Consider the following 24,854-nt stretch of genomic DNA (forward strand, 5'->3'; position numbering starts at 1 on the left):
AAAAATAAATCCTTGGGTATGCAGGACCATTTTTGTTCCCCTCCTCTTGCTTTTTCATGATTCAAAAGTTCAGATATTTTTTCTTCCATAGGCTAGAGTAGATTACTGAAAGTCTTGGGATTTGGGGATTGTGCATGGGGACAAACATTGACTTGCCCAAATTGTGATTTGACGCAGAAATAAGGTAATATTGACAATGTCTAAAAAGAATAGTCAAAGACTATGGGTTTAGATTCTACCTTTGTCACTTAGTACTTCTTACTACTCAATGACCTTGAGAAAGCCACTTAACTTCTCTGTGTCCTCATCTATAAAGTGAAGATGTTGGTCTGGAAACCCTCTGAGATCCCTTCCACCTCTGAAGCAATGATCCTATTATTTTGTGAACATTTCATACCCTTTAATTTTCTTTTTAGAACCATTATAAAATTAGCCTTCTATCAATAGTAAATGTTCAAGTCATATCTATACATATATAAAACAGAGCTTTGGTTTAAAAATGTTTTATTAAGCTCAATTCATTGAGCTAAATAAAATGAATTATTTGATTGACTTTTAGATTCCATTAGGTACTATTTTGATTAATACTGGAATTATAAGAAACACTTAAATAACCTCATTAAAATTCTAAAACATATTTAGGAAATCCTTTGTGTAAGAAACTGCAGTATAGTATGGAATACAGGAATACAGAGGAATTTCCCTTCTGAGAGAGTAGCAATTAGAACAAACTGTCACATCTTGCAACTGACCAGTTAGGACTTCTCGTAACATAACTATCCCTTTGGGGAAACAATGATGTTCAGGATAGCAAAAAAAAAAAAAAGTCTCTTTTCTACATACTCCTATTCTCTGTTCTCTTTTTCCCTTATTTATGGGCAAAGCCTCTCTACACAGGCTGTCTTACACTATCTTTTTCTTTCTTTTCACTGATAAACTGCTATCAAGCCCCTAACTTCATTACCTACTGTGGTTCTTTGAAATAACGATGTAAAATGCGTGAAAGAGAAAAATGATCTCTTTCACCCTTGCCATTTGGATTTTTCAGATATGTCAGGCCGCAAGTATTATTTTAATTTGCTTTGGATATCTATGGTCTATATTTTAATACTAAAATAGACTGCCCTCATACAAATTTCCCGACGCATTAAGAGCAGCTTCCTTCCATTTTGTAAAAGCCAACTTTGCACTTATCTGACAGTGCTGGGAAAGCTTGTTTTCCTGTTTTTTTTTCCTTTTCTTTATATAGACTGTATTTTGTAAACAAGAGGTAGATGTTTTATACCAATGATTTAGGAGTTTGTGTTGATAACGACTGAGAGCATATTTGTGAGAACTTACGATGACATGCTGGGCTCACCACTTTGAAATTAGCTCTGCTGATCAGTTTTATTTCTGGCAATCAGTGAGAATGACTGCTTTATAAACCTATGTCCTGATACTTTAGAGAAACAGGAAAGCATTTTCACAGCTCATTCACATAACCAATGAAATGTGAAATAGGTTCCATGGTTAGCTAGAAATCTTAGAGTTTTTTTGAGTTCCAACCATCAGAGCCCATCTCTATTGTGCTTTGCATTAGTTTACAGAGACAAATATGGATGCAGGGCCTAAGAAATCATTTTCTCTCTGACATATTTTCTATTTTTTGCAACAAATTTTGTGGAGGAAAGAGAAAGGAGAGAAAGAAAGGGATCATATTATTTCTCTGTTTTTTCCTCTTTTTCTTCTAAGTTAAAACTCTTTAATGAATCTGTCACAGAGCAAATGGGGGAAACAAAGTGCTTAGCTTTGTTCAAATTCTCTGACAAGTAGTCCTTATGCAGGATCTATGAATACAGTAAAATGGATTCTCACAGGTATCAATATGTGCATGTACATAGTTACCAGAAGACTGTAAATCTACACCCAAGATCAGAGATTGTTGCTAGTGCTATTATAATGTGTCGAAAAGAAAAGAAAAAAAAGCACTCTGATAAAATGTATTTGGAATTCCGTTGACTTGAATGAAGTAAATTGAACCTGGCAGACAAGAATGATCACAGAGTAAAAAAAAATTAAATTAAAATTAAAAGCCTCATTAAATTTTTCAAATCTTCCTCCCCTTCCCACAACAGACTTGATTGACATTTAATAGTTAAGCTAGTACATTTGTTTTCAAGAGTGAAGTTCCCACAGCACAAAAATAACACTATAGTCCATGCCTGGCAGCTTGTGGACAAGTGCAGTGAGCATGGAGAGACTCTGATGAGTCTATTGAGAAAGCAGCTGTTTCTGCTTCACTTCTGACCTGTTGGTGCACTCCTGCATAGCTGTGTTCAAAACCCTTTCACTCTTTACCCAGCGCCTCTTGCCATTCACTGCAATAGAAGCAAGGCTTGTATTAGTTTCTAGCTACTTCAAGAAACAGATGCGGCAATTACCTCTAAAAGTGCTAGCGAGATGGACCCTGAATGGTAGCCTGTTTTTATTATGGCTGCCCATCCAGGGAATACTTTTATTGCTAGCAATCAGTGTTAGAGCTTCAGTATCAATTGATCATTTTTGCTTCTAACAGTTGTGGACACATATGGCACTGGGTGTTGAATGTGGAGAGGAACAAATCATGTTTGTAATTGCACGGTTATATTATTGTCTTATCAATGAATACCGCAAAATGAGGAATCCAAATAGTGCTACAAAAAATACTAGCTAAACTGAGTGAGTGCCTGAGCCACGGTCTGTCTTTCTGTCAAAGAAATAATTAGGGAACACACAGACACAGATGGAGATGGGATAATGGTGATTTATTTTAAGGTGCTAACAGAGAATTATGAGTATTTTTTAAAAATATATGTTTGGAGCTCAAAGTAATTTGCTAGCTAAAGTCAGTTTGACATAAATTGATCATTTCCTTATTAGAACAAAAACCTGATAGATTTTTCTTATTATCCTGACACTAAACCTCATCCTCATTTTACTTTCCAATGGTAATTATCCACCAAGGAATTTAGCAAGGGCCCACCATCCATATCAAGCAAAATGTACAATGCATAAGAATTCTGACAGAGGTAATTATTTAGGGTTGAAATATTGAAAATAGTAAATGATACCCTGCATAGATTGAGAGGGTTAAAGGTCATCTACTTTGCTTCAGTAAATACAATGTAGGCTCCAGGCAAATGGGTGGCTATTCAACAGCTAAATGTCAACAGTGAAGTACATTCCACAGCCACCTTCAGTGTCTTAACACATTATACTGCCAGTCTTAAAAAAAAAAAAAGGCAAAAACAAAATTCCTTTTTATTGTAAACTTGACAATCATCAACAAAAATAATGATTTCACAATACAAATAAAAGGAAATGCAAATAAAATACAAATAAATACAAATCAAAATACAAATGAAAAGGAAAGAGACTTGTAGAAGAAACTGAAAACTATTATCTGTGGTTTTTTTTAAAGAAGTACACACACATATGTGTACATATATTATAAATAGCTTAACAGAGTAATAGTAAAGCTACTATAGTTGTTTGTTTCCCCTTTTGCACCTGTTTGCTTACCTATGTGCATTTAAAATCTTTTATTGCTTTTTTTGGCATATCTATCACTATCCGTGATTAGCCACAATCCTCCTACCCTCAATTGACGAATAAATATAGAGTGTGTAGGGCAGTTAGCTGGCACAGCAGATAGAGTGATGGGCCTGGAATTGGGAAGACTCATCTTCCTGAGTTCAAATCTGGTCTCAGCCACTTGCTAACTGTGTGACCCCTGGGCAAGTCATTTAACTCTTTTTGCCTCAGTTTCCTCATCTGTAAAATGAGCTAGAGAAGGAAATAGTTAACCACTCCAGTATCTTTGCCAAGAAAACTCCAAATGGAGTCACAAGGATACCAGCAACAGATGTATGGGTTGAAAGAGTTAATTGAGCAAAAACTTTCTGGAGATCCTTACTGCATATTGAATTAAGTTCATACTTCTTGACTGACATTCAGCACTGCCCATAATCTAGTTTCATATCACTTTATAGCTTTATTTTGTCTGACTTTCCATTACTCTATGGAGCAGCAGCATTGTTTAATGTGATCGTGCCTTTCACTTGGAGCCAGGCTGCAGGTCTGGTTTTGAATTCACCTTGGATACCTGCTAGTTGCATGATTGAAGTCAAATCTCTTAACTTTGTCTACTTCGGTTTCTTTATCTGTAAAATCTGGATGAGTATTACATTATCTATTTAATGGGGTTGTGAGGAAAGTGTTTTTGAAACCTTAAAGTGCTATGTAAAAGTGAGTTATTATTACTTGATGCCTTAACCAAACTGGATTATCTTTTGTCAAGTGAAAAGAACCTATAGATTACTCTTAACTTTCTTGCATTTCTTTGATCATGAATTTCTCCTTGCTTAGAGCATCATCTCTTCATTAATCAAGCAATCAATAAACATTTACTAAGCCCCTACTATGTTCCAGGAGCTATGCTGAAGAATACAATTTCCTGCATGAAGCTTCCCTGATTTTTTACAATCACAAATATGTTTTTCCTACCTTGGACTTCATAACATATGTTCTATACTGCTTTAATGCACCTAAGATTTATTACTTTAGTTCTGCATTAACATATATTATTGACTATTTGTGTTTGTGTTTTATCTACTACTAGAGTATATGCTCTCTGTATATGGAGATTTCCTTTTTCCAAAACTTTATATCTCCAAGAAGACCCAGAACAGTGTGCTGTACACAGTAGGTGCTTAATCAATGTGTGTTGAATTGAATCGAACACTCCATTCCATTCTCAGAAAGCTGAATATGCTTACACAAACTAGCATGGACATGAGACTTGCTAAGGTCAATTTGTTTCTTTGCTCTAGTATGAGCATTATCTATGGATCTTTAGCCTCAAGAGACAGCATTATCTATGTGCCCTCCTAGGCAGGAAAAAAAAAAAAAAGAAGATGAGACTCCCAGTGAGCCACATGTCTCCGTTAATCTTTTCTTTTGAGGTAGAAACCTGCCTAACTGGAAAAATAGACCAGCATCAGCAGCAACCTTTGCTCACACTCTACAGCTTTCATAAAAGCAGCTTGTCCATAAAAATGGATTCCATAAAATGAAGGGGTCCTTGTATGGAGCTGGGGTAAGGGTGGGTGTGGAGAATACAGAAGCCTTAGTGTTGAAAGTTGTACATCTGAAAGTATGTAGACCATATCACTTGCTGGGTTTCACTTCATAGATAAAATACTGGCACGTAGTATGAGTAAGCCTATTTTTGAGGCATAATGATATTGTCTTTCAATGCTTTGATTCCATTCCTTTCCTCTGGTTTGTCGATTGATCAATATCACCAGCTATATTGCTAATTCTAATTTAAGCCAAACTTCTACTTCATCTTCTTAGGATCACAAGATCCTAAGATGAGGCTGCATTGGACCTTAAAGATCATCTAGTTCCTCATTCATTTTACACATAAGGAAATTGAGGTCCAAAAAAGGTGAAGCAACTTCCTAATATCACACTGGTAGATAGAAGCAAAGCAGAAACTCAAATTCAGGGCTTTAACCTCAAATTCAGTATTTTTCCAAATACCACCTTTAAGTTTCTCCTCCAACCAGGTATATCTTGTGCATAAATAAAGAGCAGACTATAGTGAACAGTAACAATGTAATCTTTCAGCCATAGGCCAATTTAAAAACAGTTTATCATACAATGAGAATAAAGAAAATGTCTTTATTTACAAAATAAAGTCTAGACATGTTAAAATCATGTTTATCACTGGAATCCTATAATTATTATTATTATTATCAATAACTCTTTGGACATTTAGATCTTATATGGTTGAAATGGAACATAATAATCTATTGTTTAATAGAATTATTAACAAGGATGGGAAGTTTCTTTTAAAAAATAATTATAGTCTGTTCAGATGTTTAGGTTACCTATATGCAGGTAATTATTTTCCATCCTGTAAAAGACCAATTGGAAAACTCCTTTTTAATTCACTCTGAATCCATATCTTGCAATCAGATCCCTCCTGAGGCTGGTCCATGCTCTTGGGACATCAGTTCTGGACTTTTAGCCAGTTTAGCACCCAAAGCCCTTCCAAATTTTCACAGTTGGCAGGTTTTCTCTGCCTCAGTCACTAGAACTTTATTCACTTGCTTGATCTGTTTTGGTTATTTAAAGAGGATGAACTTAGTTTACCCTCCTTATCAGCTGGGATGGTCTACAATTCCCTCTGCTTCCTATGTAGACATAGGAGATATTATAATAACCAGTATAAGACCTTAACAACTTTTTCCAATTGTTGACTTGTCCATAGAAGGAACCTAGAAGGGAGTTTTGTCATCATGTACGGAGTCTAGATCTCACCTTTTACATATAATTCAATCAGAGAGAAGTGTTTTCTACTTTCTCTTAAAGAAAAGAGAAACATTCTTCCTCCTTGCAGGTATTTTTTTAGCTTTAGTTGGTCAAGATATTACTCAAATCTAAATTTCATAGCATTTCTTTTACCAATCAAAATCAGTCCTAGAACTTCTATAAACTTAGCTCTTATAAAAAGCACTTTATTTTTTAAAAGGTGTCTTTTAAACCACAGACAATAAGCAGAAACCACAATGAGATTTTTATACTGAAATTTATCATTGCTTTATTACAACATTTTTATTGGCTTTTTGTTATTTAAAAAAAATCCATCTGGTTTCCCCATGCAAGCAAGCTTATAATGAGAGTTGATAACATGGTAACCCAGAAAGACATTTTCAAAGATTTATTCATCTTTGAGATCTAACTTCTATTCAAACTAGCCAATGAGCTGGCAAGCAAATTAGCCAATGAGTAGGGCTGGCCTGTAAATAGTCAATGAAGGCAGGATCCAAAGACCAGTAGGAATCAGAAAATGGATTCCTTGGTCTTACTGGTTTTGTTTTTTTCGTGAGGCAACTGGGGTTAAGTGACTTGCCCAGAGTCACACAGCTAGTGAGTGTTATGTGTCTGAGGCCAGATTTGAACTCAGGCCCTCTTGACTCCAGGGCCAGTGCTCTATCCTCTACACCACCTAGATGTACCTTCTTGGTCTTACGGTTAATCCTCTTCTAGAGGCACAATGGGCTAGGTTAAGTAGTACAATGGATAGAGCACCAGACCTGAAGGAAAACTCATTTTTTCTGAGTTCAAATCAGGTTTCAGACTTAGCAAGTAATTTTAACCCTGTTTGCCTCAGTTCCTCATCTATACAATGAGCTAGAGAAGCAAATGGCAAATCACTCCAGTATTTTGGCCAAGAAAATCCCAAATAGAGTCATGAAGAGTCAGACATGGCTGATATGACTGAATAACAAGAGGTATGTTCTCTTTTGTTTGAAAACACTGAAAATCATAAGGCTTAACAATTCAGACAAGTTAGGATGTCTATTTTTCATTGTCATTACTTAAATCAATTAACTTATCAACTTCAACAAATGTTTACTGAGTTCCTACTATGTGCCAGGCACTATGCCAAGCTTGATGACTTCTCCTTCCATGTTTTGTAATATCTGTTTAATCTCAAATTTGTTGAAACCAGAAGCTAAGGATTATGTTGAATAATTATCTTTGATAATTTAATGATAACCATTATGATAATCATGAAAGATATAAAATGTTATCAGTCCATAATTGCATAAAAATTAAACTATTTCATTACTAAATTAATCAGTTTAATTTTCCAAACTCTGTATTACAAGATGTGATGGAATAAATCTCTCCTCTGTAGATTTGTATGGGGTGGGAAAATTTGCCTTCCCCTAAAAAGAAGAGGAGAAGAAGTCAATGGAAGACTAATTCTCATTTCACTTCATAAGCTATGTAATTGTATAGTTGTGTTCTATGAATCAGATGGGAGAACTGGAGTTAATAAACTTAAGTGCCGAATTTATCTAATTTCATGGGGTACTCTTTATTTTTGTCTGATATCTTTCTTTCATTCTTTTCTTATTCTTTCCCTCTCCTAAGACCAGATTTGAACTCATGAAGTCTTCCTGACTCCAGGCCCAGCTGGAGCTGAGCCATCCAGTCCAACCCATATACAAATAAAAATTCTCTCTATGACATACCAGATTAGTGGTCATTCAGCCCATGTATGAAGACCTCCAGTGAGATTCTTACAGGATAGGCTATATGTAAATCTTAAAACAATTCACTTCATTTCTGGATAGTTCTAATTGTTAGGAAGTTACCCTCACTCCCTGTAAATGAAACCTAAATTGACTTCTTTACAAATCATCTTTTGCTCCTAGTTATGCTGTATAGAGTCAAGCAAAACAAATCTGATCTCCATGTGGCAGCTTTTAAAATACCTGGAGGTGGTTTTTATGTGCCACTTAAGTCTATTATTTTCCAGGCTAAACCTCACCAGTTCCTTCATGTGATTGTCATATAACATGGACTTGAGGATTTTTAATTTTCATCCTGGTCATCCTCTTCAAAGTGTTCTCCAGCATATTAATGTATTTCTTAAAACGTGACACCACTGTCAGACACAATTCTGCAGACATACATTGATCAATACAGAATGCAGTAGGACTACTATCTCTCTAGATTTGGACATGATATACCTCTCAACCTAACATCCCATTAGCTCTTTTGACCACTACATCACAATAATACAAGAACTGAAATGGACCATAAGTTCAGCCAAGGATTAAGCAGAAGGAGAAAAGTAAGGGGGAATCATGTATGGAAAAATTTCAGAGTTCCTTCAATGATTCCAAACTCCTCCCTGAAGTGAAGCCTTCTCTATTTAATACCATTATCCTACTAGTATTGTTGCATCATAACTAAAATTCAGTACCATCCAGAAGGTAATGGAGAGGCCTATGTTAGGTGGCACCAGGCTATAATACTTAACAGGACTATGAGAAAGAATTGAAGTAAAAGATGTCATCAAAGAATTGTAAGATTGAAAAAAAGATGATTTCTTTAGGTGGCAAGAGCTAGAGATAAATGGCAGATAGCCTATATACTCCCTAATACCCTGGAAATGTCAAGAGAAAATGAAGAAGGACCCCAGAATGTTGGGTATTTTCCTGAAATTTGTTGGCCAAACTTAGGGGAGGACAATGCTAAGAGTCACACAGGATGGACAGATAAGAATGATATGATAAGCTGTGATGGAATGAACCTTCACATTCATGATATTGAAGATCTACTTAAATACTTAATGCACTTAAATATTTAACTATTACATTTTCTGGCTTATATTGATGTGGATTTCACTAAGCCCCTTAGAGCTCCTCTTTTATATAATAATGATAACAATAATAATAACTAGAATTAATATAGTGTTTTACACTTTGCAAAACAATTTACAAATATTATTTCATTTTATCTTTGTAACAGTCCTGGAAAATAGGTGCTATTATTAGTCACACAGTCCATACATATCTGAGGTCAAATTTGAACTCAGGTCCACCTCTCCTCAGGTCTACTGCAGAACAGAATAAATAGAAGTCTTCTTTCCATTCATGCTTGACAAAATACATTATAGAATTAGAGCTTGCATTGGTCAGGATCATTGCTGTTTTAGAAATGGTATAAATGGGACTCTCAATTGACCAGAATGAGAAGGCTGATTTTAAATGTACATAGCGGTCATTTATTAAGAATTACATATAGATGATCTGTGGATTCAGTTAAAAGATTATTTCTTTGAAAAAGTACAGTAATAAGGTAAACCTTCTAATAAGTAGCATTTAAAAAATATGATCACTTTCAAAGGTATGTTAATTTTGTGACAAAAATGTAGTGTAGGTTTTGTCTCCACACTGATTTTTGTAGAAGGGCTATTTTCATTTGCTAGAAGTTTGATTGACAGTTCCCTACTAAGGAGGGAAAATGAATTTCAAAGTCAAACCTAAGAAAAACTGTATTTTCCCTGCTCTCCCAGGACTTTTGTTGCTCCAGGTGTTACAGGAAAAACAAATCTCTCAACTGGTCTAGTCCTTAATAACAGTATTATTAAGATCCCCAAGCACAGCTGATATTGCTCTTCCAGAGTCTGGGGAACTCCATTCATTTATTGATGCACTTGCCATGAAGGGATTACATTTTGCTTTGTTTGAAGGACCTGAGAGCCCTTATTATTTTTGTTTGTTGAAACACTGTGGTGCACATTAAAGAGAGGGAGAGAGAGAGAAGGAAAACAAAACAACAGAGTCCCCTCACTGCTGATTGCCCTTTTTTATTCGCTTGAAAAGCTTCTTGGTTGATTGATTTGTGATTTGGATCACCATGTCTCTCTCTCTCCTCAACTCAGCACTGAAATTTTGTGACTGGCGTGCACAGCTGACATGCAGCAGCATATTCCTAAGGTTAAAGTTTACGATGGGGATACTAACTGACTTGTTCCACCACATTTTACACAGAAGGACAGCCAAGTTTCAATTCTTCATGGTGGTGGAGGATAGGGATAGCATATATAAATGAAGTTCACAGAGGAACCAAACCTGTTGTTTTATTTCTTGCTTAATGGTTCCGTAGTCTCCCTCATCAAACCTGAGCTAAATCTGAAACCAGTGTTCTGCTAATGGTGGAGTAATTACAGCAATGACCACAGGCAAGATATTGGATATGATTATTTCATGCTTCTTTGTACCTATAATACTAAAAAATGTAAGACTGAGAAAGTTCCCAATTGTATAATAACAGATCAGGTAATAATTAATATAATACTACCACTTATTTTTTTTTTCCTAGAGGCTGGATTTCTAGTACATGGTACACTGAGAAAAACACTTGATTCTTTTACTTTCTACCTGTGTGACTTTAGGGAAATCATTTAATTTCCCTGGTCCTCAGTTTCCTCATCTGTAAAATGAAGGTGCTAAATATATAATTCTTAACAATAATCTTAAAGTTACAGAAAAACAAGCATTCCTGCAAAGTGAATGGACTTCACTTACAAATGAATGCCTATCCACTGGCTCATCTTGGGTTTGCTCAGATTATATGAGGTCTTGTGGCTTACTAGTTCCAAATCAAGCAGAGAGATATAAAGCAAAAAACAAACCAAAACAAACCAAAACAAAAAAAAAAACAAGCCAAGACCAAATAAACAAAACAAAAAATGAGGAAGAGATCTAAGGGGATGTTGGGCCAGAAAAAAGAGAGATCTGAAATGAGTGCTCATAGGCAGGGGACTACCTAAGGATGCCTGTAGTTAAGGGGTAGAACCAATGGCAAGGGAAGTATGAACAATTTGAGAGAGACAGAGACAGAGACAATATAAGAAACCTTGTCAACAAAGGAGGATTTGTATTCTATGAGGCATCAAAAGAAAGCATATCTCTTCTTAAACACATGATTTTATATATCTTTGTACAGAGCTTGTCACAGTTCTCTGAGTAGAGTAGGTAACCAATAAATGATTGTTGAATGAATCAATAACATTTTTCCAAAAGGGTTTTGGTGTTGTGTTGTCTGGAAAATTCACTAATGTAGAACATCTCTTTTTTTGATGATAGTAATTTCACTATTGACCCAGACAGAGAGACAGATACAAATGAGGGTCAATAAAGACTTATCTTCATATATAGGTTCAATTACTTTTCAACTGTTGTCACTTTGGTTGCCTTCTTACCTCCATTGGGTGGATCCTGTAAATTATGTATCGTTACAACAAAGACTATTACGAAAATCACATAAACATATGGTATCATCAACATAGTCTCATTCTGTGCCCTTCCATCCTCAGGGACTAGAAAGGTCATTTCGACATAGAGAGATACTGCAATTTGCATGCATTTTAGCTGTTAGAAGATCACATTAAAAGAAATTATGAAAAGTAAGAACAATAAGGAGGAATAAGGTCTGAATTGAAACTGTAAGATAAAGGGAACATCTGAAAAAATGCTCTCCTGATATTACATCATGAATACTACTTACATCTTTATGAGTTAAGGTGAATGGTACACATTATTATTATTATCCTAATTTGTATATTCATAAATCAAAGAATGGGGCAGCTAGGTGGACAGTGGATAGAGTGGCAGGCCTGGAGTCAGGAAGATCTGATTTCAAATATGACCTCAGATACTTACTAGCTATGTGACCCTGAGCAAGTCACGTAACTATTTGCCTCAGTTTCCTCATCTGTAAAATGAGCTGGAGAAGGGAATGGAAAAACCACTTCAGCGTCTTTGCCAAGAAAACCCCAAATGAGGTCATGAGGACATGACTGAAACAACTGAACAACAACAAAAACTAAATAGTAAAAATAAACTTAATCCACACAATAAAACTTCACTAATAAGAATGTCTGAAGGAAGACCTGAGTTCAAATCTCACCTCAGACATTCACTACTTATGTGACCATAAGCAAGTCACTTGTTTGCCTGACTCCACAGGAGGAGGAAATGGCAAACCACTCCAGTATCTTTTCCCAAGAAAACCCCATATGGCATCACAAAGAGTTGAGCATGACTAAATAGCAACAACAAAAACAACAACAACAGAAACGACAACAACAACAACAACAACAACAACAACAATGAAAAGGCCAGTCTCCTTTAATGAAAAGATTGAATTGTGTAATGTTTGCAAATGCAGGTTTGTTATTTTCTAGTACATTCAATTAGATGACAACAATACCATGTAGACTAGGAGAAGTCCTTAGAAAACTTGCTTTAGTGAATTTATAAAATGCTTTAAATTAGATATTGGTGTTTTATATATACATGTATATATATGCTTCATATATGTTTGACATTTCTTTTTAATCATTTAATATTCCCCATGCTTATTTACACTATCAATCCAACAGTAAACACTTGTCAAGCTCTTCCTGTATTCCAGGTACTATGTGGAGTATTCAACAGCTCCTGACCTAAAGTAGTTTTCATTCTATTGAATTGAAGCTAGCTATTATGTTATTTCTGAGCCTCTTCTTTGGCTAAACAACCCCAGTTCCTTTAACTGAGCCTTGTGGCATAGCTTCTCTACACTTGGCTTATTTGGCTAGGAGGACTTATTCTCCCTAGGATGCAGACTGCCTCTGAATGATCAGAAATAACAAATTTAAAGAGTCAAAATTGAGATGAAAATAATAACCTGTATTTGCTTCTCAAATTTGATAAACTTGCAGACTTTACAGTGTTGCACATTATTTTCAAATGATCTCTTTCCTGTTAGTGTGAGATTCCTTCTCCAGCCCCTACACTGACTTATATACTTCAGCAGCTTCCAAACTATTTTTGAAGCTGAATGAACTGAGGTTTAAAACAAAACAAAACAAAACAAAAAACAACCCACAGATGATTACCTTACTCCTATCCCAAGTCTGGTCGAAAGTTCTTTTGGTCAAAGGCGCCATGGTGATGGTAAGAGTTGGGTTGATTTTGGACTATTTAATAAATAAAAACATCTTATGTTATCTCAAGTTAGCTGTCTTTTTTTCTTCTGAGAATATTAATTTAGTATTTAACTTCTAGTTGCTATTTTGCTGAACAGTCTATTTTCTAGTTTTGTTTATTTCATTCTCCATCAGTAGCTCTATTTGGCTTTTACTCCACACCCCTTTCCCCTTCTTTTCTATGTCGTCTTTCCCTTTTATACTGTAAGCTCCTTGAGGGCCAGTACTATTTCTTTTTAGCATCCCTGACACTTTGCACAGTGCCTGGGACATCGTAGATGCTTAATAAATGTTAACTGAATTGAATTAAATTGAATTAGAACAAATTTGTCAATATGGACATGGTTCAATTTCTCTAGGAGCATATTGAGTGGTCATTGGATAAAAATTATAAATTAAGTGTGCCAATAGTTAAATTAGCAATTTGTAGTTGGTTTAAGAATGGTAGGGTTTTTTTTTTTTGTTTGTTTTTTTGCATACCTTACATTTTTTCTGCCACTTGGCCACTATCATTGCAGGAGCTGGAGTGGAGAATAGAAAGGCACTGAGGAATGTTTAGTATTTTTATATTTCATACATTTCCATTGCCAGAGAATTCATCTCCTAAACTTAGGATGATTAACCTCTGCATATTTAGCTAACTGGACCTAAAAGAAATAGGTGTAGTCTGTCTTCAATCCTATCTGGAAAGCTTTGTCAATTTGATAGAACTTGCCAGATATTGTATTCTTCTGGTATAACCTTTGTGGATCCATGATTACTCCCCAGACATAATGAGGCAATCATAACTGCAGGGGAAAGCAAAACAAAGCAATTTGTTGAACAATCTACTAAGAATCAACAAGAAAGGATAAAACAAAACAAAACAGAGAGTCATGCTTACCAAAGATGCTGCCTAGGGTCCTTGAGTATGTCCTGTTCAGAATCCAAATAGAAGAGAAACTGCCAAGCAATGTTGAAGTTTTCCAAATGGCACTATGCTGATTACATTAAAACCTAGAGGCCAGAATGACAGAATCATAGACATTCAGAGTTATAAGAGGTCTCAGAAATCATCTAGTCCAATCCATTCCAAAATGAGAATTTCCATTATATCATCTCTGAAAATGGTCATAATGTGGTCTCTCTTTGATACTTTCCCATGCTGGTGTATCTTCTGTCTTCCCAGGTAGTCCATTCTTATTTTCAAAAATCGTAATTATTAGGAAACTTTCCCTTACATCCAGCCAAAGTACATCTCTTTTCACTTTCTACGCATTGCTTTTAGTTTTGTTACTGGAGCCAATTCAACCAAGTCTATTATCTATTCCATGTGATAGCCCTTCGAATAATTGTCATCCTTTTCTTCCCCTCACCCCAGTCTTCTCTCTATGCTAAATATTCTCAATTTCTTTAATAGATCATTGTACACTCTCACATCTCCTTAACATATTTGTTGTCCTTCTGCCGACATTTTCAGTTTTGTCAATGTTCTTCCTAAAATGTAGTGCCAAGAACTGAATGTCATAGTTTGACCAAGGCTCAATGGAGCCTCCTCAGTGACATTTTTAGTGTAAGCTGCCCCCCCCTTTTTCAATTACCCTTTTGAAAGAGATTGGTTTGTTCATCTAAACTAAAAAAAAGCATATGAATAATGCATACCTATATAGAGGAATAAAGATTAGACCTGTGATTTCACTGATATGGGAACTCCCAGGTGGGGAAATTTGCTCCACCAATAATCAGCACCTTCACTGTAACTTACAGTCTGAGAGAGCTGCCTTGACCATGATCAGAAAGCCATGTATGTCAAAGGCAGGTCTTGAACCCAGGTTTTCTGGTTTTGAGCTGTATCCTCAAGACACAAAATAAAAAGGAAAAAAAAACCTACATGTTTTAAAATATTTATAACAGTTTTCTTTGTGGTGTCAAAGAACTGGAAATTGCAGGGATGCCCATCAATTGGGGAATGGCTAAACAAGTTGTGGTATATGAGTGTGATGGAATACTACTGTGGTATAAGAAATGATGAGCTCAATGACTTTAGAAAAAATATGGAAAAACTTGCTTGAAATAATGAAGATTGAAATGAGCAGAACCAAGAAAATATTGTATACAGTAACAGCAATATTGTTTTAAGAATGACTGAGAGAATAAGTTATTTTGACTTATAAATATCCAAATTAACTATAAAGGACATGTAAAGAAAGATGCTATCAGCATCCAGAGAAAAAGCTGATAAATAGAAGTAGTGAATATAATAATTTTGCACATATATACCTATTTGTGTCTAATGGTAGTCATTTCTAGGGTGGCGGGGGGGAGGTGGAAGGGAAGCAAAAAAAAGGAAAAACAAGAAATTTACATGATGATTTTGTTGTATATTTGAAAGGAATAGCAAGTTGTGCATAGTAGATTTGCAGTTTCATGTGCAATCATCTATTTTAATTGAACTATGTTATGGAAATGTTTGTTTTATTCCATAAATTAAAAATAAAATAAATTCAATTTAAAAGAATGTATACATACATATCTCCAGACCTGTCACACACATTGATGTATATATATACATATGTGTGTTCATGTGTGTATATTTGTATATACACACACACATATGTATCTATATATATATATTTCAGACAGATGCTGTAGGGCTATAGAAGAAAGAAATTTAGATGGATCACACTTGGGAAAATATTAAGCATTTTCATCGATCCCAAATATCTGTTGCTATAGAAGCCTTTGTCTTTAAACCAATTTTCTTCCTGGGGTGCTATTTGACTATGAATCATAGAATACTGTGATCCTCCATAGAAGAATGAAAGGTGTGGGTGACCTATGGGGCAAGGGAAAGAACCATCATGTGTGTAAGTTGGCTCCAGCATAGCACTGATCATGACATATATAAGAAACATGTATGTGGAAGCAGCTAGGTGGAGCATTGGATAGAGCACTGGCCTTTGAGTCAGGAGGACCTGAGTTCAAATTCCTCCTCAGACATTTGAGACTTACTAGCTGTGTGATCCTGGGCAAGTCACTTAACCCTGATAGCCACACAATGTTCAGAGGACCAGAGGGACTCCGCCAGTGTTGTTGTCTGGATCTTCTATGGAGGATTTTTGGGAAGCCAAGTATAAGACTCAGAGACAATAAGAAGGCCTAGAGGAGTTGCTACTTTGTTACAGAAGGATTAAATTGCACCAATTAGATCATAAATCTACAGAAGTGTCAAAGTAATGACTCTCTAATCTTTAGTTTTTAAACCTGAAAAACTGATTCTTTCAGTAATACAAAAAATGCAGAGATAAAGTAAACTTATTATTTAAGCTATCAAATTAGTTGGCTATCTACTGACTTACTGCATATATGTAATAAAGCACATATAGAACTGGCAGTCAAATAGACATAGCCGCTAGTCCTACTTCTGCTCCTTTGACTATTTATGTGACCTTGGGCACATCATTTTTCTGTATCTCACTTTTTTTTTTCACTTGTAAAATGAAGAGCTTGAATTAGAAAAGAGAGATGAGAATCATGACTTGCTGTAATCAGCCTGTCAATCCCTTGGGTGCTGCAGGAACCAGAATAAGACATAATTGGAATGTGTTTAACAAAATAAATGAAAATATAACATAACATACATAATGTTAATCTATGTTTTTCGAAATCAATATCCAGCCAGCAAGGATCCATTTCTATTTGGGTCTAACACCATCAAACTAGATAATCTCTTTCAAGGTCCCTTTCAGCTTCCAAATGCTGTTCTGCAGCAAACATGAATTTATAGAAGCATCTTTTTTTTATATAACAAGAAGCTTTATAGGTATATATGATATTTTTTTAAATTGGAATCACACTTTTAAGATTAGCAGAACTATTTGCAGAAAATTTGAGAGCAATTTGATATCTGCACAATCATCGAATAAAAATAGGAAAAATCAATCTCAGACAGAAAGAAGGCATTTGTTTAGCACTTACTGTATGCCAGGTTCTCTGCTAAGGGCTAGAGATACGTATACAAACAGAAAGAAAGACAGTCCTTGCTCTTAAGGATTTAACATTTTAATTGGGGAAGATAACATACAAAAGAGAGGTGGAAAGCAGGGAGGGGCAAGGACCTGGTAAAGAAAAATCTGAGGATAGCCAGGAGAAGAATGAGACTTGGCTGGCTTGAGTGCCCTTCTTAAATGGAGGTTATGGAAGGAGACATCCAATCAGAAATGGAGCCCTGGGGCCTTTCAATGTGTGAATTCCAGGTCTGGTGTGAGCTTCTAGAATACAGAGGGCATGATGGAGAAAATCTGGAGTGTGATTTAGAGAAGAATGAGCAGGTCACCCTAACTGCCCCTAACATCCATTCATGTAGTTATTCACATGATTCTTAAATGACATCACAAGAAATAATTTTATAAGTTTCCTTTATGATACATTCCTGCACTTAACTAACTTCATTTTCAAGTTTGTCCATATATCTAACCTAAATCCATCCTGTTGAAACCCCCTGTCCCCTTTTATTTTGATCTTAGAACATATGAACAGCTGGTCTTTATTCTCTTCAAAAAACAAAAAACAAAAACCCTCCCAATTTGTTGATGAGTAGTTTATCTTACAAAGTAAAATTGGCATCTATTGAACTTCATATCCCACCTCAGATGGTTGACATGTAATACCACACTTATCAGTGTCATCATTAATTAATATTAATTGCCCACCTACTATATGTATGTCACTGTACAAGGTGCTTATCATTAAAATAATACACATGATCAATGAAACCAGTGTCACTTAACATCCTACTTAGGTCTTAATTAGGGTATATGGAACATCCTCAAAAGTGATCAATTGAAAAAGCATTTTAGAAATGCTGAGCTTTTTCTTCTTTGATATTGACTCAGCTAATGTTGTCAAACTCCTGGTTTTTATTTCAGTGGTTAATTGTGCTGCTATTTGATATTCTACCTGGATCATAGGCTATGGTTAATTCTATTTCCATGAGTTCCAGGACATTCTCTTTCCATCTTGAATGCTTAGTTTTATTAGATCTCTATCCTTACCATACATGATGGAATTTAGAGGGGAAAAAACAACAGATTTTTTTTTTTTTTGGTTTACTTTCTCATTTTTTTTGTACTTCTCTCCCTGCTACAAACACATTTTCATGTGGATAGTTCTTTCTTGGAACTAGACCTTCCTCCTAAAATCTCTTTGTACTGTTCCACTACCATTGTTCAAGCAGATGGCCCCCAAAGCAACCATTCTATTCCTGGCTCTCCCAGTACCCAGTTCTGGATTTTTAAATGACATTTTGACTTCTCCAGCTGGTTGTCTCATTACCATCTGAAAATTAACATGGCAAAGAATATTTCTTTTTTCTATGATAAGCCTTCCTTTCTTACCGCAATTGGGCTATATGATTAAGGAAAAATATGCCATTAAATTGCTGTGAAATTCCTATCACGTGTTCATGCTCCACCTCTGCTACAGACACCTCCATTTCTGATAGGCTAACTGATTTCTTTTTTATATTTAATATTTTCTTTTTTATATTTACTGTTTTCTGATAGGCTTGTTAAAGGTTATTGATGGTTAAGAATAGCTTGAGAAGTGATAAATACAAAAGTTGGAAAGGTCACCCTTTTCCCAGAAACCTCACAAAGTCCCTACTGGATTGAATTTGAAGAAAAAATTCTCCTTTTTTTTTTGATGGGGTGAACCCAGGAACAGTCATAAGTGGCCCCCTCATTCACTATTGCAACCAAAAGGAAGATGCTGTGGAAGAGGCCATGTGGGGAAATAAAATAAAGAAAATAGTCAAAATAAAAGCCATTCAGAAAAAGTGAATGTAACTGAGAAGGCTCACATCATGTAAGAGAATGACCCTTTTTAAAGGAGTAAATAAAAGAAAACAACAGTTTGCAAATTGAAAGGAAATTTGATTTCTCTTTTCAAGTACTTATCTGGTCATTTGATCATCACTTTTAAGTCAGCTGTAATTAGAGCTAGTCCTTTTCCTAGCCTTCTGTTAATGAGGCTTTGCTCACTTCTATTAGCAACAGTATATTGTGTTTTAATATGTATCCCTAATTTGGTGGAAGGGAGGGCTGATAAGAGTGGAGGGAAGTAGAAGGAAATGTAAAGTCAGAACAGCAGGGGTCTTTTCTAGACACTGGAAACACTTCATAACTTTGCCTTAGAACTGTCACTAGTATTAACTTCTAACCCATTAAACGCCCTTACAGGATAGCTTTAGTCAATGAAGCGGGATATGGCCTTAGCTTGGCCTCTCCATCTCCACTTCTAGCAAAATGAATGAAACACAAAAAGTTCACAGGGGAAGCAGCTGGGGAGACAGTGTTGGGAACTAGTTTCTGAAAGAGCTTTTAACTTGTCTTAACATGACTGTCCTTTACCATTTCAACTTTTATCTGCCCATTAACTCTTTAAGCTTGCTCATCCATCCATCAAAAAGAAGAGATAGCCAATGATGTGTAAAAAGATCTTATAGGTGCTGCTATGTTTAGTATGTCATCCCCTAAACTCACATGCCCATTAGCTTTTCATCTGGATACATTTGTTTTACCATAAGCACAGTTAGTAGTTCATTTGTAGTCTTAACATCATGATCTAGAGTTCTCTTACAATGAAAGATTATAAACTTATCCATTCCTGACAAATGCAGATCTGCCTATAAGACTAATCCCTAAAAATTGTGGGAACTCATTTTTCTAATATCCTAAAATTCTGAGGGACTGGAGAGAGCAAAAATGACTTAAAAACCCTGGAAACATTACTATATTTTATCAAATAGTATCTTTACTTTATACTAACCCAGCTATTTTTTTTTCCTTTTCATGCTGATGAGTCTTTTCATAGTTAACAGATGTTTCGCAATATTAACAAAACTTTAGCTTTGGACAATAAACTCTTTTACCAAAGGAATGTGTATGTGTTCAGCTATCTATGAATACTGGACGTATATCTCAAATACAAACTACATATATTGATGGCTTAAAAATAAATGCAACATTTCCCTTGTTAGATTGTGAGCTTTTTGAGGGTAGGGATTGTTTTTATCTTTCTGAAGCATCATTTGTTGTAGGTCATGAGTGGTTCAATGGGATTAAATTTGATTCAAGATCATATAATGTACAAATCCAGCAAGTAGTGAACATGCTAATGTTGACCACTTGAAAAAAATTAATAGTGTATGCAAATTAATTCAATGTTTTCCAAATATTTTAAATGTCAGATAGCATCTGTAGATGGCCTCCAATAACTATAATCTCACTTAGAATATTGACATATGAATGAGTAAAAGATAATATGTTACAAATTGCATGCATGTCATAAAACAGTATGGCACCTCAATTTTGGGACATATAGGTCATAAATGATTATCTTTATTTTATGTAGTGGATAGAGAGCCATTCCCAAAATCAGGAAGATCTGGGTTTGAGTCCTTTCTCTGACATTTTGGGTAATCTAGACCTGTGAAGTTAAACTCCAGTAGGAACTGTGGCTGCTAAATTGTACATAAGGATCTCTGCTAAGTACATGTTAACTTAGAAAACCACATATTAAAATATCTATATTCTATTACATGTTTTTTTTTATTTTCTTTAATATTTTTCAATTACATTTTAATCTGGTTTGGGCTACACAAGGGAGTGTTGGACCTCCAGCAGTATGTTTGACCCCTCTGCTCTAGAAAACTTTCAAAGACTAGAGAAGATCCTGACCTGAATTAGTTGAGGGATATTCCTTAAAGGGGGTTCCCTAAAGCAAGGAGATCACAGGTGCAGCCTTTGTCCCTAGTTCCTATTTTGAAAGGATAAAGACCCTTTATCTTAGTCCATGTATAAAAAACATTTTATGATGTTTTCCACAAAAGTTGATTATACAAAATGGGATCAATAGAACTTGAACTGCATAAGTGTTGGCAACAATTTGTATTAAAATTGATATCTAAGATTGTACATGTAATTGCCATAAATGTGATAGCATGAGCCATTCCCTAATGGGTAAGCACTCAAAGATATAAACAATTTAAAAATAATTATTAACAATGAACATTCATGAAAAAGACTTCCAATAACTAATAATTAGAGAAATGCAATTTAAAATAACTCTGAGGTTTCACTTCACAGTCATGAAATTGGTAAAGATAACAAAAAACAGAAATGGTTTAAAGTTCGAGGTTATGAGAAGATAGGCTGACTTATACCCTATTGGTAGATCTATAAACTGGTCCAAACATTCTGGAAAACAATTTGGAATTATGAGAGAAAAATCACCCATTCCTACTTTTAATCTAGTGATGCTGTTACTGGAATTATTACTCCATGGGTGTGAAAGACAGAAAATAGGTCCAATATAAACCAAAATATTCATAGTAGTATGTTTTCGTGGCACAAAACCTAGAAACAAAGTGAGTGCCCATTGATTGGGGAGTGGCTGAACAAATTGTGGTATAAATGTAATAAAATATTGTGTCCTAAGAACAAACATGAATCATTGAGAGAAACAAAAAAAGACATGAACTGAGATGCAAAGCATCTACTACTACTAATACTTGATAAACTAATCTTGACGTTGGAAATCATATGACGAAATGTGTTTCTTCTTTCTGGTAGAGATGTGGGGATCCACAATTAAGTAATGTTGCATGCCATGTCAATGTGTTTGCTTGATGCATTGGTTCTGCTTAACTGTTTTTCTTTATTATAAGGGAGTATTCAATGGGAAGAAGGGGAAATATTTTTAAATCTTTTAAAAGTATTATTTACAATACTTATATTAATGTTCATTAAATATCACATAGTATTAAATATTATTTAAAATATAAACTATTTTAAAAAGAAATATATTTTAAAAAATTAATAACTTCCTATCATTCCATCTTTCTGTTCCTCACATGACTCCACCTTCATTCTTTGTACCTTTGCACTGGAAGCCCCTATGCCTGGAATGCACTCCCTCCTCATTTCTACTTAACTTCCTTTTAAAATTAGCTTAGGCACCAAGTTTAACATTATGTCTTTCCTGAACTCACCTTCCCCATAATTGCTAATGCTCTCCTTCATTAACTACAGTGAATTTAACTATAATATATTTATTCTATGTATATTAAGGTAAGCACATGTTATTTTCCCCAACAGAATGTAAACTGTTTTCTTTTTGCTTTTGTATCTCAGTGTCTAGCCATTTCTTGATTCAATATCCTTACATACCAACCACCAATTGCTTCCCTCCTCAGCTCCTAACCCAGTGGTAAGAACTATAGAAGGGACCTTGCAAGCAGAAATGTCTGCATCTCCAACTCTAACCTCCACTAGCCCATGTTCCATCCAGTCTTGCAGTGTCCCCGACCTTTGAAAATAAATGATTTTACCCAGAGTAACTGATGTTTAACCCTTTATTCACTAAGACACTTACATTTTTAAATTATTTTGGACGGAAATTTTCTAAAATGGATTACACAAGTCCTCGCCTTATAAAACAAAATAAACTAAGGATAATTTAAAAATATTTGATCATCTTTATGAACACCAACTATTTTTTAAAAATTGAACCTGTGATTTCATTGGTATAAGGAACTCCCAATGAGGAAATTATCTTCATTGGCTCTACAATTTATAGTCTTATGAGAATTGTCTAGGTCACAGAAATTAGGGGTCACAGAGCCAGTACGTGTCAGAGTTGGTATTGAACTCAGGTCTTCCTGACTTTGAGGCTACCTCTCTATCCACTAAGCTGTGCTGTCAATCATTATAATTATAAAAACAACACATTGAGTATGGGCTATGTCACTGAGGATCCTATTGAAATCTTACTAAAGTTACCTGAAATCCTGCTCTGCTTCTTCCAAGTGTCATGGACAGAATTCTGGGTCTTCATGGACAGGTCTGGGTCTCTGTGGAGGGTAAGTTCGAGTAGATCTTACATGTATGTGCCTAGCAAAGATCTGCATATCTTTCATACATGTCTCAGCCTGCTTTAGTTTGAAGACTGTCCTTGTTAGGTTAGCATCATGGTGATGATTATTTTAACTACAGCATATATCCCAAAATATTTACTAAGATGGAAAGAGGTTGAGGTCTGCATTGGTGGGAGGAGGCACCACAATGGGTGAAAAAAAGGGATCCTTGAAATACTGAAGAATGCATGTATTTTGTACTTTGATGAAACAACCTTTAATAGATATATGGAAAGGATAGAGAGATAAGGGTTAAATTAGAAGTCTTTTAGGTAGATTCTGAATTGGGTTGAACTCAAAGACCAGCCATTGATGGGTTGAGGTCAATTGAAAAAGAAGTTTCCTGGGAGATGATCTTGGGGATCTCTAGTTGGTCCTGTGCTGTTCAACATCCTTATTAATGACTTGGATGAAACCATGGAGAGTATGTTTTTCATATTTGCAGGTGATATGAAGCTGAGCAGTACAGCTAACACATTACATAGCTGTCTGTATCCTCCAAAGATAACGATACACTAGAAAGATGGGTCAAACTTAATAAGACGAAATGTAATATAAAGGAAGGAGGAGTTCTACACTCAGGTTCAAAAACAACTTCATTCATTTAGGATGAAAGAAGAATGGCTAGAAAATGTTATTATGAAAAAATATGGGGCTTTTAGTGGACTGTGAACTCAATATGAATCAGCAGTGTGACTTAACAGCCAAAAACAGCTAATGCAGTTTTGAGCTTCATTAAGAAAGAGTGTGCAAGCTGAGGGAGGAGATAGCTCTACTGAGACCTAGTCAGACTACATGTAATACTATGTTCTGATATGGGTATCACATTTTAGAAAGCATATCAATAATGTGAGGCATATCCAGATGTTCACCAGGGTGATGAGAAAACTTTAGAACATTGTCCTGGTACAGCAGTTCTCAAACATTTTTGGTCTTGGGGCCCATCACATTCTTAAAAATTATTGACGACCTACTCTAGGTACTTTTGTTTATTTGGATTATGTTTATAAATATTTACCAAATTGCAAATTAAAAAAACCTTAGCCTTATTTTAAAAGTAGTTTTGACTTCTCAGACTCCTTTCTGAGGGCTTCAGGGACTCACAGGGTCCCTGGACTATACATTGAGAATCTCTGCTGAATATTTAAGATAGTGAAGAGATTTAGTGTAAAGAAGAGAAAACTTACAGGGACATGATGGCTGTTATCAAGTATTTGAAGGTCTGTCATAGAAGATAAGTTAGAATTATTCTGTTTTTCAGCTAGGTGACACAGCAGATAACTGGGTCTGGAGTCAGGAAGACCTGAATTTGAATTCAGCCTCAGCTACTTACTAGCTGTGGGACCCTGGGAAAGTCACTTAATTTTTGTTTGCCTTAGTTTCCTCATCTGAAAAATGGATACAATAACAATACCTACCTTCTGAAGGCTGTTGTGAGGATCAAATGAGATATTTGTCAAGTGCTTAGCACAGTGCCTGAAACACTATACTATACTATACTATACTATACTATACTATACTATACTATAC

Source organism: Vombatus ursinus, unplaced genomic scaffold (assembly GCF_900497805.2).
Source record: "Vombatus ursinus unplaced genomic scaffold, bare-nosed wombat genome assembly UNPS02014781.1, whole genome shotgun sequence".
Lineage (NCBI taxonomy): Eukaryota > Metazoa > Chordata > Mammalia > Diprotodontia > Vombatidae > Vombatus > Vombatus ursinus.